Source organism: Tamandua tetradactyla, chromosome 15 (genome assembly GCF_023851605.1).
Source record: "Tamandua tetradactyla isolate mTamTet1 chromosome 15, mTamTet1.pri, whole genome shotgun sequence".
NCBI classification, from domain to species: domain Eukaryota; kingdom Metazoa; phylum Chordata; class Mammalia; order Pilosa; family Myrmecophagidae; genus Tamandua; species Tamandua tetradactyla.
This window is the reverse complement of record NC_135341.1, coordinates 66,771,366-66,787,974: the sequence shown is the minus strand read 5'-3', so window position 1 is coordinate 66,787,974 and position 16,609 is coordinate 66,771,366. Positions and strand designations below refer to the sequence as shown.

Here is a 16,609-nt window from a genome sequence, read left to right as displayed (position 1 = left end):
ACTTAGATAAAAGAAAAGAATTCTAAAATAATAAGAAAGAAGGAAGTTGCTTACTTCTCTGAGCTTCTATTTACTCCCTAAATTTATTCTACTTCATCTGCACTCTAAAAAGGAAAATCAATTTGTCAGTGGTTCTTGAATTCCATTCTGTGGCTTAAAAGCACTGCAATCACCTGGGATTTTCATAATACAGGTTCCCTGGAACCGCTCCTAGTAATTCTGATTTAGAAAGTCTGGGGTACAGTCATGGAATCTGAATTGTTACAAGTACCCCAGGCGATTCTGAGATGATCAAAATTGGGAGTAATAGTTGTAGTAGTAACAATAACAATAGCTGAACTCCCATTGTTCTTAGTATGTGTCAGGGAATCTCCTAAGGTAATAGATGCATACAGCTCCACAAATATGACCCATACCATCCTCTTCAAGTCTAGATTTAATGCCTCCATTTACTTTTCCACTCACATTTTGCCTGGGAAATATTTATCAAGGGCAGGACTGATTTTTTTTTAAAAAAGAAAAGTTTCCCTGGAAAGCAGCATCTTACACTACAATTAACAGACACTAAGTAAAATTTGGTTGGCTTAACTGAAGAGGAACAGCCTAAAGTCTCTTTTCTTGTGATCTGCTCCCAGTCAATTTTGGGGAGAATGAATCTGCCATATTGGGGAGTTGCATGCTCCTCTTTTTCCAGAGACTTGCTAAAAGTTGTGGTCTGGCAAAGACATTTGCTATGGGCATGACAGCCAAAAATGCACAGCATTCGTCATTAGGCCTCCCTTGCCAAGCCTGCTTTGAGCTTGGGATGGAGGTTGGAACCCTACAGAAATGCATCCACACACACCTATGAAAACCTACTTCTGATTTCCAATCAGTGTTTCTCCAGGCCTATGCTCTTACTGGGTAAGACGGTTCATGAGTAAGAGAGAAGTAAAAAGTTAGAACATTTGTATGTTCTATATTCCATGTTCACGTCTTCCTTTTGAGAATGTAAGGACTAAAGACAAGAAAACTAACCACTTGCCCAGGTAACGGGACTTGCCAATGACTAGTTAATCAGCCACATGCTTCTTTGATTTCCACCAAAAGATGGGGAGTTTCCCTTGTGGACTACTTTTAGCTCTGCTTGCAACATGTTTCCAGTATTTATCAGAGCCAAACAGCAATATGTATCATAAACTCATGAGCTTTTGAAAGTCTAATCATGGAGTAAGCACAAAGATATAAAAATGAAATAGATTATTGTACTGATTTACACTAGAATTGCTTTTATGGAGTGTTATTCTGGGATAATTTCAATGGTCTCTGCCAGATAAGTATGAGGAAACTTCAAAAATTTACTGCAAAGATGTGATTAAATACTCATCATATTTATGGTGTTTTCTCTGAGATGACCATGAAGAACGCATCCCTCTGTTTTTTTCCACACTGCATTCTCCCAATCACCCTTTGAAGAATGTTTTATTATTAACATCACCATTTGAAAGATGAGGAAATCAAAGATGATAAAATTTAAGAAATGTTCTCAAAATTACTCAGCTATAAGTAGTGGAATCAGAATTCAAAGTTGGGATTCTTCAAACCCCCAACCTTTATTTGTAAGGGTTTTACTGTACTTTTGAATCACCCACCACACAAGTCTCAGTTTCACTAACACACCATCCACGCTTAAGTCACTTCACCTTTCTGAACCTCACTTTGCTCATCTATAAAATAGGAAGGAAAGCCAAACTGAAAAATACATTAAAGCTTGGATGTCAAGATGTCATCAGAAAGATGAAATTCAAATTCCTCTTCATCATCTTCATTAACACCATCATAATCTCCATCATTAGTATCTGTTGAGCTGTACATGCATGTTAATCACTGTGTTAGGCATTTACTTCTTTAATGTAGCCCTTGCGGTAGGTACTGTTGATTTCTCTATTTTCGTGATGAGACAGAAGAGGTTTGGAAAGCTGAAGAAATTTCCTAAATTCACATAATTAGTAGGTCGTAAAGAAAAATAGTTTATCAAGTTTCACAGATACTGAGGAGCAGCCTTCAATGCCTATAAATGATTGTTCTAAAGGATCTTTATTTTTTAACAGTTTATGCAAGGAGGCACAGACTCACCATGTGTGAGTATGTTTCTGTGGTTGAGGGGAGAGTGAGGTATGATACTGTGACATCATAAACACATCTACTCATATGAAAACACCAAGTAGGGATTTTCTGATGACCAATTCCTTTTCCACTCTGGATTTCAGTGGAAAGCTGATCTGACTCCTCACAGATCTGTGCGGCCACATAGATCCAGAGTTGTCCTCTCCTACCATTCAGAGGCAGCTCAACCTTAAGGCAGCTCAACCTTAGCCTATTTTACTGCTATCATTATTTCCAGATCTTTACCCCAGAACTTCCCATATTCAGTGTAGTCACAACAGTAGTCCTACCTCCATCACCCTCTCTCCCCATCCTTGCCCCATTATGGGCAACATGTTGATGTATTAGGAAGTAGGTAAGGAAAGAATTTTAAAAATCCCTTTTTGACAGAACTACTTCCTTTAACACCAAGATTGCAATGCCTGTACTTGGGTACTGATATTCAGAGAGTAATATATTAGAACATAGAATATATTCTATGATACAGAATAGAAAGGCTCTACAATGTTTAAGTTCCTGGATTTGAACACTATGTTATTCATCCTATTATTTTCTTACCTCCTGACTCCATCCAACAACATATTTCATAAAAATGTATTGAATTCAGTTGATAGTAATTTCAACTAGCTTCTAGATAAATAAAATTATATTTATCACAAACATTTGGTAGTATAGAATGTTCTACAAAGAACTACTTTAAGAAATTATAAAGTATAATATGTTCACTTTGCCCTTTATATGGTATAAAGGCATGGTTTTTATTCATTTTGTTTTTGTCATTTTACTTTTAGGGGATGGAGGCAGAACCAACACAAGACCAATATCATGAAATCTGTTGAGAGATCTATGACATTTTGCATAACTTATTAGTTTAGAAGATATTTTAGTCAGTGAAGCTCACAGTAATGTTACAACTTAATGCCTACCTGTGTTCAACTAATACAACTTTCCCATGTTGCATTCTTGTCTCCTTCATTAAGGTACAAAATAAGCAGGTGTTCTTGGTGAGCTTTGGGGTTAATTTTCATAATATTCCCGAAAACAAAAGCCTTCAGATTCCCAGAGATGGATCATTATTAATTTGGAGTTAATATAAAGTTCAAATATTTATTAAGTCTAATGATACATGTAGATGCTTATTTACAAATGTCTAGTAGAAATTTCCCTCATTTAATCAATATTTACTATGGGCCAGATACTATTCTGGGCACTGATGATATGGTGGTGAACGAAATATATAAAACTCCCTACTGTCACAGAGACTATAATTTCATGGTGGGAGAAACAATCATTTAAAAAGTAGGGGTGGGGAGGCAGGGGGGGTGGGAACATTATGCCATTCCTGCCGTCAGAGAGCTTACATCTAGTGTTGGAGACTTCTATGTAAAATAACATCCGATTTTGGTAAGTATCATGTAGCAAAACAATAATGTGAAGGGGGCAGGGTGTGTTGATGGGGTAATAGAAGCTGGTAAGTTTTAATTAAAAGTGACCAATTAGAGACCATTTTGCTTAATGTGTTCATTTACTGAGTTTATGCCATTAGTTTAAACCCTTGGGAAATATATTCAATTTTTACTTACTTCTCATGCTGATTTTTGTCAATTCAAAACAATTCTGCATGAAATGCATTAAGCTAATTTCAAAAAAAAATGTAGTTAAGAGGGAAAAAGGCAGTATAATAGCGTTTTGCTCTGGGAGATTGAACAATAATGTGCGATATGAATTGGACCCACAGAGTGTATATTTTAATGAAGGAAACCAGAGAAAGAAGACATAATAAATCTATTTTCAGAGTCAGTTGGCATGGACTATTGCTTCTCCCTAATTTGTGGTGGAGTGTACATCATCGCTATTGGATTGTATGTGACAGAACTGGGGGAAACAAATTCTATTTTGTGCGAAAATTGGAATAAAGTTACATTGTTGTCAATTTGACATCCTGAAAATTCACTTTATTATATATCTTAGTCAAATATCATAATCTGAATAACTGAAGTATATTATATTGTACCTATTTTATTTGTTTATTTGATGAATTCATTTATGTGAAACATATTCTGGTATGTTTGTTCCAATATATCTATTTTGAACAGGTCTACAATGCCACTAGAATGGATTTTTTAAAACTTAACTGAAGTTTAAATACATCCATGAAATCTAAAATTCAATACATTCTCAAGATTTGACCAGAAAATTGTCAATTTTCTAGCTATTATCAGCTAGTTAAAGGCAGGTAAAAGAAAAAGAATATAAACTCATTCATTTTGGTCTCTTACGATGTGAAAGTGAAATTATAATTAAATTCTTAGAAGTGTAGCAGTTTTTATATTTACTGTATTATTTTTGATTATTCAATTGCCTTGACGACAAGCTGGCAAGAGACCTCAATTTATATAAACTTATGTAAATATGTTTTAAAACTGGCAGGCCTCTAAACTTGAGTATATGTGAAGATGTAGCAAACTTGAGTATATATGAAAATGTAGGAAAACAAAAGAAACTACAATTAAAACAACATAAAGCAAGAAACAAAAGGTGAAGAGATGGGTAAGAGAGAAAAGTACTTTAATAAATTTACTTGCATTCAGTTCTTATGCCTGGATAAAGCATGAATAGATTCTTCTTTTGACAGAATTACAAAGACTTCAAGCAGAAATTACTGTTTTCAAGACTTCCAGTCCTGACTATGCTAAGAAAACTTTAAATTGTATCCTAAGCTATTTAGATAACAAAAAAAATACATTACGATTATGAAAGAAGGACGTTTTAGCATTACATTCTTGTAATATGATTCTAGGTAAGCAGGAACATTCAAATATAAACATTTCATGAAGGTGCATATTTCTTCCAAATCTAATCTCCCGATAATAAATATATTGCATTATTCATATAAACCTAATGAATCTATTATCTTATGCTGGAATAACTGTCTTTGTTAATTTTATAAACTAGAAGCATGCACTGGTAGCTAAACGACACAAATAAAAGGAAAAAGATGGCTTTTCCTTTTCATAATGAAAATAAACCATCAAATCAGCGATAGAAGAAATCCATGATGCTCTAGTTATAAACAGTATTGTATGCTACACATCTGTTATTCTTTGAAGTTTTAATGTATCTTTACTATTAAGTTTGAGTGGGTTCATATTCAATTTTAATTCACATTTTTCCAGTCAATAAAAAGGGTAAATATATGATATACTGAGTTTAGAAGGACATAAAGGCTAAGTAAAACTCTTCTAGTTTTTCCAAATCCATAAAGCATTTCAGGTAAACTACATATAAGTTATGTTGATATGATGACTTAAGTACCCAAATAGCCAACTAATCAAAGTGCATGTAATTAAATCAGTGTTCTCAAACCTGATATTTTCCTTCAGTATGTTCTGTGAGTTTAGACTTATACTTCTTTGGATTGCAATAGTTTTCTTTAAGATCTCATTTTATGGAGAGAATAAAGCTGTCATTTGGAAGAAATGTAGTTTAAAATGTGAGCCAAGAAAATGACTTTACTCATACGCATCAGAGTAACTTGCATCAATTAGTATATAATTTCAATGGGAGCAAACCAAGGTTTTTATTTTGGGTCTAAGTGTGCTATCAAAAAAGCACTTCCCTAAAAGTCAAAGCTGATCTATATGCAAATAGACACCCATAGTAACATACATACAAATAGAGAAACAATATTACAGGCATTCTTTATATTCCTTTAGATTCTGTTTCAGGAATAAAAAGATTTATCATATTCACCTACTTAACAAATATTGATAAAGCATACACTGTTTATATGAAACATCTTGGTTGCCTAGAAATACAATGGTGAGTAAGATAGGACTTGAATTATCACAACCCTAGAAGTTGTTTCATTTTTATCTCCTTTTTATAAATGAGGGAACTGAGGTACAGTGAGTTTACATGACTTGCCCCTAACTACATGGCTAGTAAGATGGCTGGGGTTGGATTTCAGCCCAGGCAGTCTGACTCCAGAGCCCACACTCTTAAACGTAGCTGACTGTCAGTGCATCCATGTTTGCAAATAAATCTCAATGTTACATTTAAATAATTTATTTCCAGGTTGTTCAGTCATTTCTTTCCATTTTTTCTGCATTTCCTCTCCAACTCTTTCCCACCAAGCTCTAGATTCAAAATTTTACATGAACTGCAATGGATGATTCTGAGGCAAAAGGGCACCTTTGTTAAAGGAGGAAATGAAATTTTAAGAAACCCGATTGTGTCCACAAATCCAAAATCTCCATTAAAGACAATGGACTTAAAGTGATTATAAAGTTTAGCCCCTATACATATTTCCCTGCATTTTCCTATCTTTATCAGTGATTGAACATCTCATTCACAAAAATTATTATTTAAATAATCAGAAGAATTAAGAAAAAACAGTAGAGATAAAATAATACTAGTCAGTTTTAGCTCTCTTGCTTTTTCACATTCTAACTGAGCAGTAGCAGACACAAGTATGACAAAAAGACTGCTATTTCACTCAAACCATGTCCCTGTGCCCATCTTCAAATAATGCACAGACCCATATTCACTACCCTTCTGACTCATATGCTCATTGTTTTCTAAATGTATTATAATTTTCTAGACATTAAAAAGTATGATGCTTAGGAGGTGAAAGTGACTCTTAAAGTCTACAGTTGCCAACTAAATACCTGTATCAATGACCCAGAATTTTCTGTGAATGCATGCTTTGGTGTATATGAATGCACACATTAGAACCCAGTTTGTCTCCTAGGAAACATGGATGAAGGGATGGAATGGTGAAATAACTATAATAGTTAAAAGATATCACTAACTTCTTACAAGCTCCCAAACAGCCCTTATAGAAAAGCTAGAGTTTCATTATGACAAAGGTTGGCATAGCTTGGCCATGCTATTTTCTTCACCACAGGATCAAAGTCACTCCAAAAGGATTGACTTTGATCCATGAATTTTAGCATTTCATTCCAGCAGTGGCTATTTTCAGTGGTCTGTAAACGGGCTGCATGGAAAGCTGAGAATCCATGGAAGGCACTACCTGAGATATGCTATTATAATACAAAAAGCATTGGAATGGGACTCAGTCTAGAATAAGGGTTGACCAACATTTACTGTAAAGGGTCAAGTTGTACATATTTTAGGCTTTGCAAATCTCTGTCCCAACTACTTAACTTTGCTTTGTATCATGAAAGCAGCCACAAGCAATATGTAAATGAATGAGCATGGCTGTGTTCCAAGAAAACTTTATTTACAAAAACAGGTGGCAACATGTAGTTTGTTGATTCCTGGTCTAAACTCTTGGTTTCTATTTTGGCATGGTAACTAAGCACTGGTAAATCATCTAATAACTCTGACCCTTAAATTCACCACCTATAAAAACATTTATAGAATCTGAGAGCCTTACTGTTCTAGACAATACTAATATATACATGTCTACACAAAAAGACAAATGCATATTGACCTATAAATATTATCACTATAAATACACACACACACTCACATACATACATATGAGGATTTGATAAGATGCTATATTTGATGTTTCTGCTTCAGTTGCTTCAAAGGTACCTTTTGAGAATACAAAAAATATAGCCTGAATCATGTCTCTGTCACTTTCTAGCTCTGTGAAGATAAAAATTAATTGCTATCTTTATTCTCATATCTTCTTTTGTAGAATTTGACTACCCAAAATTGCTCTAACTCTGTGTGCAACCAAGATGTTCAAGTCCAGATGGTCCCAAGTCATTCAATATTTCAGTCCATTCATTCATAAGCAAGAGTATCTTGAGGCCCCAGCTTAGCATGGTAGACTGCTCCAATTTCTCTCCAAAGATTGGGAATAGCATTACGGTTTTCCTAAATTTGCCTTTGCTGTGGCTGCTTCCCATGAGCTCCTCTGAGGAGCATCCTTTCTCATTCACTGCTTTTGACCACACTGGAAATAACTCCACATCTTCAATTTTCCAAAGAGTTCTTATGTTCAGTAGACTGCTATGAACAATTAAGGAATACCTAGAGTAAATTTTAGCATGAGAAAGAAAACAAATTTAATACATACAAATTTGTTCTAAAGAGGAAATAGGGGGTATAGGGAAGGAGAAGGAAGGGAGAGAGGGAAAGGAGGAAGATGGAGAGAGAGAAGTAAAGAAAAAGGAAGAAGAAAAAGAATGGGAGGAGAGGAACAAGGAGAAGGAGGAGAGGAAGAAGGAGGAAAAGGAAGGAAAGGAATTCCATGTCACTGGGAATTTCATGGGTTATATCCATCTATCATCTAGCCCTCCTGCCATGTAATTCAAGCTCTTCTTTCTTGTTAAGCCACAATTATATCTTTCCATTCTCTCTAGTCTCATACATCATCCCTTTCTACAACCAAGAAATGTTAAATTTCTCTCACTTTACTATATAGAGCAAATTAACTCTCCTTTGAAGCAATCTTCTTCCATACCATGACATAAACACAACTTTGATATGTTAAGATACCCCTGAAGTATCTCAAAGTATTTTCACCCTATCTGAATTCAGTCAGCAGCATTCACTGGCTAAGAGAAACCAGAAAACACATTTGATTTTTAAAAGCCTGTGTTTTGAAGTGCATGAACTGGGTTTTTGCACTTAAAAGTGTAAGTTCTAAAGGCCAAAGTGCATACAGCCTCCATTAAAAGACAGACTGAGAAAAATGCAGGCTCATGTAAGAGCCATTTTTCTCACTTCAAAGAATAACATCATTCTCTGGGCTGGGGAAAGACAGCAGAGAGTCAGATGAGAAGATGAAAACTTAGTGCTGATTGGTAAATAAGAAGAGTCGAGGCGAATGGTAGGATCACAGGACAACCACAAGCTATTTTTTGGAAAGCAGAGAAAAGGAAATCTGTTCCAGCTATACTACCCACTCCCTTATCCCAACTACCAAGAAAACAGCAAGACTCCAGAGCATCCTGTGCTGAGCATAGTTCAGGAGTTAAATATATGTTTGCATGGGAGGAGGCATCTATGCAGACAGGTCTGAGTCAATCTCACAGAATTCCAGAATGTTCTGGTGATATGAATTTCTGCGGAATGATTTATCATGCATGTGCCCTCCAGTAGCACTGAAGCTATCATGGTCTTAGACAGCTCCTTCAATTTTCCAAGGATCCAGAATATCATGGGAGAAATGGTTGAATATATTCCAAGGTCCTAAACAATGTATAAAAATGGTTGGAAACCAGGTGACCTGCAGAGATCCTATGGGTTAGAGCTGTGCTGCTCAATGGGTAGCCATTAAATGGCCATTTAAATTTAAATAAAATCAGATTAAAATTAAACATTCAGGTATTCAAATGAAGCAGCCAGATTTTAAGTGCTGCATGTGGCTAGTGGCTAACTAATTGGGCAGTGCAGATATTGAACATTTCCACTATCTCAGAAAGTTCTACAATGCTAGCCTAGAACAAAGGGCTGCAACAGGAGCTCAGGTGAATGGATAATGAAGAATTAAATCCCAGTTATTGCCAACGTGGACAGAAAAGGACCAAGGACCAGATGTCACCAGCTTCCTGACATTCTTAAAACTCCCATAGTTTAGATACAATCCACAAAAAGAAAGGAGAAAGACTAAGACCTACCTAAAATTGTGTTTTTTCTATACACAGAATGGAGGTTCAAAATGGAAACTAAGTTCAGCTTTCATAAAAAATCTAAATTTTCCTGCACATATAGCCTTGTAGATTAAAATTTAAACTGTACTTCACAAAAATCATACTCTCTTGAGATACAGGTCTTACCTGTATTATGTGAAAACAACTGTAGCACCTTCTAAAAATTAATTGATATTATCTTTAGAACAGTTCTAGGTTTATCGGAAAACTGAACAGAAAGTACAGAGTTCCCATACATCCACCCCCTTCCCAGGCACAGTTTTCCCTATTATTAAAATGTACCACATTAGTATGGTCATATTTTTGTCATAATTGATGAGCCAATATTGATATATTATTATTGACTAAATTCCACAGTTTATATCAGAGTTCACTCCTTATGTTGTACAGCTCTATGGGTTTTGGCAAACGCATAATGCTTAGCATCATCACAATATTATATAGAATAGTTCACTGCCCTAAAAATCCCCCAGGCCTCACCTTTCATCCCTCACCCTCTTCCCATCCTGAAACCTTGGCCACTACTGATCTATTTACCATCTCTACACTTTTGCCTTTTTCAGGAATGTCATTTAACTGAAATTGTACAGTATGTAACCTTTTCATACTGGCTTCTTTCACTTAAGCAATAAGCATTTAAAATTTCTCCATGTCTTTTCATGCTTCATAGCTCATTTCCTTCCATTGCTAAATAATATCCCATTGTATGGATGCCCCAGTTTGTTTATCCATTCACCTATTATGGGAATTCTTGTTTGTTTCCAGTTTGGGCAATTAATAAGAAAGCTGCTATAAAGCTCTGCGAGGATTTTCATGTGGGGATAAGTTTTCAACGCATTTGCTGGATTATATGATAAGACTATGTTTAGCTTTATAAGAAACTGCCAAACTGTTTTCCAAAGTAGCTGTTCTGTTTGGCATTTCTATCAGCAATAAATGAGAGTTCCTGTTGCTCCATATCCTTGCCAGTATTCGGTATTGTCAGGTTTTTGGATTTTAGCCATTCTAAAAGGTGTGCAATTATATTTTGTTGTTCTTTTAATTTGTAATTCCCTAATAAACTTCTAAAAATAAAAGTGTGTTCTTACTGCTTTCTGTATGAAATGCTTAGCCCAGTGCCTAATTCATAGATAACACCCAAAACATACTTTCTGATTATTATCCCCTAATCCATCTTGTCATAAACACATTTATTCTAGGGCAAAATAAAAGCACTCATCTGATAAATGGCAAAACACCATTATCTGAAAATGAAAAAGATAATTTTGAGAAGAAGCAACCAATAAGAATCATGAGATCTAAAGGTCTTTTAATTCTCAGTATGCCTTTAATGCAATGACCCCTGAGGCAGTCTTGTGAATTCCAAACCGTAGAATAAAACAGGTTCTCGTACCCACTGGCAGTACCAGAGTTGGCAGCAGCTGTGCTGTCAAATTCACACCAATCAGTTAACAGTTGTCCAAATGAAATTGCAGCCAAGGTTGTTACGAGTCACTGATAAAATAAACAGTTGTTGAGAGGGTGATGGTGCGAGCTAGTGAGATCACTCTAGACAGCTGGGACTTGGGGTGTGCAGATGCCCAGGAAGTAAGGGACCAAGGCAGGCCAATGTGACCTACACATTTGAAGCCTCCAGTTCAACTAACCCACTAACCTTTTGTCTCCAACTCTCCTACTAGCAGAGGATCTTAACAGCAATTGGAATTGGCACAGAAAGAAAGGGTAAATGAACAGATAAGCCTCTGGGGTATTATTCATGATGGACAGCCTCCACTTTCAGAGTGAGAACAGTGCTTCAAGAGAAATACTCAGCCTCTGAACCCACTGGCATGTGAAATGGGGAGATTTAAAACTAGGATGGGAATGTGAGAAAAAGAGCTATTAAGTTAACTAGTCGGTACAACTTCCACAGATGTAGAATGAGCAATGTGTTCCCAGAAGTGCTCCCGGGGCCTCCTTGCAGTCCCTGCCCACTGCATGGCAGTCAGCAACCTCCACTGTCAGCCAGGGTTTAAGGGCAAAAACCCCGGAGTCGGGAAAGGAAAGATACAAAGAGTAACTGGGCAAAGGTAAAATGATGCCATTTCAACTTGCTGCATCTTCCCTTGTCACGAAGTCACAGTTGCTGGGTCTCGTTTTAAGCTCAGCTTGCCTAGGTCCTGTGGCACAAAGCACGTGCAGAATTATGTACAGAGAAATGTCTCTTTCATCAGTAAAGATTTTAGTGCTTGCACCTGCTAAGTTTAGAATTCAATATAAATGAATCTCAAAGCCTTCTACCTTGAAAAGTTCTGTTTTTCAGGAAGTCCATTTGTAAGGAATGAGACAAAACCTAAAAGAAGAGTGGCTGGCAACGGCCATAATCCCAAAGTTATCTTTTTAAGGAGAGACTACTGGGAAATTTTTAAAAATTTATTTTATCTTTCAAAAATAAATAAATATATATGATGTGGAATCAGGACATCTAATTAAACAAAAGCATGAATTTGTTGGTTTTTTTTTAAAGAAAATAAAGGGGGAAATAGTTACTGAGTAACTACCTATTTGCATCTGTGCTTAGTACTTCTATAAGCACCTCATGTTAATCTATACCAAGCTTACTACCGTGTCATATGTTATACTTATTTTATAGATAAGGAAACAGATACACAAGAAGGTGAATTAAATGGGTCAAGCATTGCAGCTTAGTAAGCATCAATGTCTGGATCTGAACTTAGATGTTTCCTTTTGTCAAAGCTAAGCAACAAATTAGAAAAAGGACTTATCCAGCCACAGACTATTTTCAGTAGAAACTACCATGAATTAATTAAACAAATATTAAATGATTGTCTACTGTGTATTGACTACTGCTGCAAGACAAAGGCAAAGAAAAGATTTTGAAAACATGTCAGACCTAGAGAATGTCTGATAATTTTGACATTCTGCTCCAGACCTTCTCTCCTTCTCCTCTGTCATGGACTTCCCTTTCTTACATCATCTTGGGAAAGTATTAAACTGCCTTTCAGAGGCAGCAACCTCAGTATTTTGAGTCACAAATACAAAGCAACAGAAAGTTCTGTACTCTACTGACAGCACTGCCCAACTCCTCTTGGATTCTTTGGTTCACTGAAATCAAGGCTAAGACAGAATTGAGAGCTGGGCCAGAGTGATTCTGTAATCTGTCATTTATATTATGCTATCAGTGATCTTTTTTAATTGGTAATCAATTTCTTAATGACATATGTAGTTTCTAAGCAAAAGAAAATGCCGAGGAAAACAACTGTGATTTTCAATACTATACTTGCAGAATATGTCCAGAATAATTCTCATTCTCCAAATTCTGATATGGTCACTAAGTAAATTATGGTCAGTCTCTTAAGTATTAATTTTTAAAAGGATTGCCTAAATAACATATAATAAAACAACACAAAACCTCAGTATGAGAGTCTCTTTACTGTCTTCCTGTAAATCATTTCCAGACTGTCATTTTTTGGGGCACAACATTCTAAAATAGTAGTAATGAATCCTTTAGTCTTTCTTCCTTCCTCCCTCCTTTCCTCTTCCCCCTTTCTCCCTCCATTCCTTTTTCCTCCCTTCCTTTCTCCTTTTTTCCTTCCTTGCTTCCCATCCCTCCTTCTTTCCATTTACTTGCCACCATGGACAGAACAAACCCATGCTTATTTTTCAAGAGCACTTTAGATTCTGAAGAATACCATGTAATACAGCTAATTAATTAATACCCATTAACACAGTTGAATCCCTAAAGTAATAATTTTGTTTCAATTTCATTATCTATAAGTCTGTTTCTTTTACCCACAGAATGAATTGTGTGGTAAAATATGTTTCTCCCTTTATATTCCTGACTAGTTTAATCAAATAATTTCTTAAAATATATCACTTTTCATTTTAAATGCAGCTTTAAACTACAGGTTAACAACTGCCTACATTTAACTGTAGATTTTATGTGCTATAATATTATATGTCATCCATTACCAAGTTTATAGGCTCAGCGGAATAAAATAATCATTGATCTTTTTCATATGAATGCTATTAAGAAAAGTGGTACAAACTTCAGCTGATTAAAATATTACTTAAATGCTTTATCAAAATTTATTTTAAAGCAATTTTTCTCATTAAGACTTGACAAATCTGGAGAGCACTTCATTTAATCTCCTTTATGAGGATGCTTTGCATGCAAAAGAGAACCCGAGGGACTGTGAAATTCCAGAATGGTTTGGGCAGTCTAGAGTGGTGGGACTCATCAGCAACTATTTCTAGCAGATATGCCAAATAAATCAGTACTTTCACAAATCACAGTGGGAAGAAAGGGCAGGAAATCACAATTGTGTTTGTAGTTCTAGTTTTCTATAAACATCAGTGACAATCAGAGAAAGGAACTATCACCGCTGACTGAACTATGTGTGATTCTTTGGTATCTCTTATGATTTCTTGATGAAAATATCCCATAATAGGAATTCAGCAGGTTTGAAGGATGTTAGAATGTGGTAAAAGAACTGGAAAAGATCTACCAAGAAATGACAAGGGAGCAAGTATTGCCACCAACTCACAACCGCCAAGGTAAGAGCAGTATTAAGGTTAGGCACAGGCCAGGAGCTGCAATGGACATTGTCATTTAATTAACAACGAACCCATGAGGCAGTTTGTTGTATTACTTCTATTTTACAGATGAAGACACTGAGGTATAGAGAGGCCAAGTAACTTCCCCAATATGACATATCTAGTAAGTGGTGAATCTGTAATATGAACTTAAGACTGTCTGAATTCAAAACCCATGCTCATAAGCACTACACCCTTGCTAGAAAATTCATGGTCCATGAACAAGCAGCTTCAGCATCACCTGTGACTCTGTTAGAAGTACATAATCTAATTTAGTTGCACACTGGTATTTAGGTGAACTACTCTATACTATAACAATAACATAAATAGCAATGCTATATGTTACATTATATATTGCTTTATAACTTAAAAGTATGTTCACACATACTACTTAATTGTAGGAAAGACGAGGCTAAAAGATAAATAAGAAAATGTTTTGGAAGATGAAAATCTGTTTGGATATATCAAGGGTGTTTTATACAGCAATTTATAAGATAGCTTATAAGTTTTAAGAATACATTGTACTCTTGGAGGATTAAGAAGGGAATGGCCATGGATTCATATCTTCAGAGACTGCTCACTGGGTTAACATCATGGACATTTGCCAAACTTGCCTAGGAAGGGCTGTCCAAGCATATCAAAAAGCCATTGTATAGGCACTAACTGCCCGTTCAGAGGACACAAAGAAGGAAAGCCATTTCACAAATACAAGGAAAAATCCAGGCAAAGCATTTCTTCAGAACCAGAAAATACTTAAAGCTACCATTTCTTTCATTGAATGTTTTAAATACCTCAAAACACAAAATTTAATTAATATACATTGAATGCAAAAGTGGACATAGCTTTCTTCGCATATTCCAGTCCGCCAAAAAGCAATGGGATAGGCTAGAATTTATTTTTTTCCCATTCTTTGACATTGTGCAAACAGCCAATTCACAAGGGAAAACAATCTGTCAAATTAGTAGTATTGAATTTACTACTTAAATCATGTAAAACGTGTTGATGTCTTATGCCTGCCTCCTCAGCTAAATTATGGGCCTCTTCTCTTATTCCACATTAATTACCCAACATTCCACAAACATTTATGAAATTTCTGTTATTTGCATCTTTGACAGTGCCTACTACGGTGCTATATAAATTCACACAGTAAATAAATGCCAACTGATCCATGAATTAGAACTAAAGTTGTTCAGCTTTTCTGGATAAAAACTCTTAAGTTCCCATCAGGGAAAGAAATGGACATTAACCATTGTTGTATCTCCTGTGACTAGACCAGAACTTTGCCAGTAGCAGAGTATGTATTGAGTTAGCAAATAAATAAAAGGTTGCAAAGAAACAGGTAGTTACCATGCCTTTGAAGGATATCAGGAATTACGTTAATTCCAACAAATGAAGAACATAAAATGAGATAGCAAAAATATGAATATAATGTTTTATATTTTGAAATATAAATTAGCAAACAAAACTTTATATCCCCCAATTCCAATCAGATCAAGAAAACAAAGTTTAACTATCTTCAAGGTTTTCAGTGTATATTTATTTCCTACTAGTTCACACCATTTGTGTTGCATTATTTGCTAGTAAACATGTTGATATACACATTTATATATTTATAAATTCTATTTCCCAATGTTAACTTCCCCTTTCTATCCATATTATCAAGAGCCAAAAATATATGAGACCAAAACTCTGACAATCATGAAAATTATATTCATTAATATAATTTTAGTAACAAAACTCCATAGGCCAGGTCCTTAAACATCAATCTTCCACAGAAAGATGGCTTTTAAAAGGGAAATACAAAACACAGGTTTTTATTATGACTGAAAGATTTTTACAACACATATGTTATGGATTGAATTGTGTCCCCTCAAAAGTTATGTTGAAATCTTAATCCTCATGTGACCTTATTTGGAAACAGGATGTTTATAAATGGAATCAGGCAAGTTAAAATGAGGTTATATAGGAGTAGGGTAGGCCCTTAATATAATATGACTCATGTCTTTATCAGAAGAGGAAATTTGGACACAGATAGATGAGGGGAGAAAATCATGGATTGCCTGAGGCAGAGAATGCCATGGATTGCTGTAAGCCACAGCCAGAAGCCAGTAGAAGGACATGACATCTATTCTTACCCACAAACTTAGAGGAAGCATGGCCCTGTGACACTACAATTTGGACTTCTAGCCTCCAGAACTGTGAGACAATACATTTCTGTTGTTTTAAGCTGCCGG

At 35.5% G+C, this 16,609-nt stretch overlaps 1 protein-coding gene across 3 annotated transcripts in view; it reads right to left on the bottom strand.

Moving 5' to 3' along the window:
* ZNF385D (zinc finger protein 385D) overlaps window positions 1–16,609 on the bottom strand; it is a 332,722-nt gene that overhangs the window by 204,050 nt on the left and 112,063 nt on the right. The gene's annotated exons all lie outside the window — the stretch shown is intronic.